Here is a 3,551-nt window from a genome sequence, read left to right on the forward strand (position 1 = left end):
CTTTTGTACAAGAAAACAAAAACTTTAAAAAAATCTTTAGAACATTGGATTTCCCATGCAGGGGCATCAGCTTCACAAAGCAATGACAGGTAACGAAAAATTGTAGCTCACCTAGCTATGTTTAGCAGCTCCGCCTCTGTAGGCAATGGTCTCCTTAACCACTTGACGACCGCCTCACGCCGATTTACGTCGGCAAGGTGGCACGGACAGGCAAAATCACGTATATATACGTGATTTGCCTTCCGCGGGTGGGGGGTCTGATCGGCCCCCCCCGGTGCCCGAGGCGGTCGTCTTTTGTCCAGCGGCGATCAGAGGTGAGGGGGAGGCCATCCGTTCGTGGCCCCCCCCCCTCGCGATCGCCGCCGGCCAATCAGATCACTTCTTTTGCTGCTGTATGCTAAACAGCAGCAAAGGAAATGATGTCATCTCTCCTCGGCTCTGTATTCCGTTGCAGCGCCGAGGAGAGAAGACAGGTATGTGAGTGCACCAACACTACACAACACAGTAGAACATGCCAGGCACACAAAACACCCCGATCCCCCCCCAATCGCCCCCCGATCCCCCCCCAATCACCCCCTGTCACAAACTGACACCAGCAGTTTTTTTTTTTTTTTTTCTGATTACTGCATTGGTGTCAGTTTGTGACAGTTACAGTGTTGGGACAGTGAATATTACCCCCCTTTAGGTCTAGGATACCCCCCTAACCCCCCCCTAATAAAGTTTTAACCCCTTGATCACCCCCCGTCACCAGTGTCGCTAAGCGATCATTTTTCTGATCGCTGTATTAGTGTCGCTGGTGATGCTAGTTAGGGACCTAAATATTTAGGTTCGCCGTCAGCGTTTTATAGCGACAGGGACCCCCATATACTATCTAATAAATGTTTTAACCCCTTGATGGCCCCCTAGTTAACCCTTTCACCACTGATCACCGTATAAGTGTTACGGGTGACGCTGGTTAGTTTGTTTATTTTTTTTAGTGTCAGGGCACCCGCCGTTTATTACCGAATAAAGGTTTAGCCCCCTGATCGCCCGGCAGTGATATGCGTTGCCCCAGGCAGCGTCAGATTAGCGCCAGTACCGCTAACACCCACGCACGCAGCATACGCCTCCCTTAGTGGTATAGTATCTGATCGCATCAATATCTGATCCAATCAGATCTATACTAGCGTCCCCAGCAGTTTAGGGTTCCCAAAAACACAGTGTTAGCGGGATCAGCCCAGATACCTGCTAGCACCTGCGTTTTGCCCCTCCGCCCGGCCCACCCAAGTGCAGTATCGATTGATCACTGTCACTTACAAAACACTGAACGCATAACTGCAGCGTTCGCAGAGTCAGGCCTGATCCCTGCGATCGCTAACATTTTTTTGGTAGCATTTTGGTGAACTGGCAAGCACCATCCCCAGGCAGCGTCAGGTTAGCGCCAGTAGCGCTAACACCCACGCACGCACCGTACAGCTCCCTTAGTGGTATAGTATCTGATCGGATCAATATCTGATCCGATCAGATCTATACTAGCGTCCCCAGCAGTTTAGGGTTCCCAAAAACGCAGTGTTAGCGGGATCAGCCCAGATACCTGCTAGCACCTGCGTTTTGCCCCTCCGCCCGGCCCAGCCCAGCCCACCCAAGTGCAGTATCGATCGATCACTGTCACTTACAAGGCACTAAACGCATAACTGCAGCGTGCGCAGAGTCAGGCCTGATCCCTGCGATCGCTAACAGTTTTTTTGGTAGTGTTTTGGTGAACTGGCAAGCACCAGCCCCAAGCAGCGTCAGATTAGCGCCAGTACCGCTAACACCCACGCACTCACCGTACACCTCCCTTAGTGGTATAGTATCTGAACGGATCAATATCTGATCCGATCAGATCTATACTAGCGTCCCCAGCAGTTTAGGGTTCCCAAAAACACAGTGTTAGCGGGATCAGCCCAGATACCTGCTAGCACCTGCATTTTGCCCCTCCGTCCGGCCCAGCTCAGCCCACCCAAGTGCAGTATCGATCGATCACTGTCACTTACAAAACACTAAACGCATAACTGCAGTGTTCGCAGAGTCAGGCCTGATCCCTGCGATCGCTAACAGTTTTTTGGTAGCTTTTTATTGAACTGGCAAGCGCCAGCGGCCTAGTACACCCCGGTCGTAGTCAAACCAGCACTGCAGTAACACTTGGTGACGTGGCGAGTCCCATAAGTGCAGTTCAAGCTAGTGAGGTGGCAAGCACAAGTAGTGTCCCGCTGCCACCAAAAAGACAAACACAGGCCCGTCGTGCCCATAGTGCCCTTCCTGCTGCATTCGCCAATCCTAATTGGGAACCCACCACTTCTGCAGCACCCGTACTTCCCCCATTCACATCCCCAACCAAATGCAGTCAGCTGCATGAGAGGCATTTTCTTTATGTCCTCCCGAGTACCCCTACCCAACGAACCCCCAAAAAAGATGTCGTGTCTGCAGCAAGCGCGGATATAGGCGTGACACCCGCTATTATTGTCCCTCCTGTCCTGACAATCCTGGTCTTTGCATTGGTGAATGTTTTGAACGCTACCATTCATTAGTTGAGTATTAGCGTAGGGTACAGCATTGCACAGACTAGGCACACTTTCACAGGGTCTCCCAAGATGCCATCGCATTTTGAGAGACCCGAACCTGGAACTGATTACCGTTATAAAAGTTAGTTACAAAAAAAGTGTAAAAGAAAAAAAAAAAATATATATAAAATAAAAAAAAATAGTTGTCGTTTTATTGTTCTCTCTCTCTCTATTTTCTCTCTCTTGTTCTGCTCTTTTTTACTGTATTCTATTCTGCAATGTTTTATTGTTATTATGTTTTATCATGTTTGCTTTTCAGGTATGCAATTTTTTATACTTTACCATTTACTGTGCTTTATTGTTAACCATTTTTTTGTCTTCAGGTACGCCATTCACGACTTTGAATGGTTATACCAGAATGATGCCTGCAGGTTTAGGTATCATCTTGGTATCATTCTTTTCAGCCAGCGGTCGGCTTTCATGTAAAAGCAATCCAAGTGGCTAATTAGCCTCTAGACTGCTTTTACAAGCCGTGGGAGGGAATGCCCCCCCCCACCGTCTTCCGTGTTTTTCTCTGGCTCTCCTGTCTCAACAGGGAACCTGAGAATGCAGCCGGTGATTCAGCCAGCTGACCATAGAGCTGATCAGAGACCAGAGTGGCTCCAAACATCTCTATGGCCTAAGAAACCGCAAGCTACGAGCATTTTATGACTTAGATTTCGCCAGATGTAAATAGCGCCATTGGGAAATTGGGGAAGCATTTTATCACACCGATCTTGGTGTCATCAGATGCTTTGAGGGCAGAGGAGAGATCTAGGGTCTAATAGACCCCAATTTTTTCAAAAAAGAGTACCTGTCACTACCTATTGCTATCATAGGGGATATTTACATTCCCCGAGATAACAATAAAAATGATTAAAAAAAAAAAAATGAAAGGAACAGTTTAAAAATAAGATAAAAAAGCAAAAAAATAATAAAGAAAAAAAAAAAAAAAAAAAAAAAAAAAAAAAGCACCCCTGTCGCCCCCTG

The sequence above is a fragment of the Aquarana catesbeiana genome, linkage group LG13 (genome assembly GCF_042186555.1).
Source record: "Aquarana catesbeiana isolate 2022-GZ linkage group LG13, ASM4218655v1, whole genome shotgun sequence".
Taxonomy (NCBI): Eukaryota; Metazoa; Chordata; class Amphibia; order Anura; family Ranidae; genus Aquarana; species Aquarana catesbeiana.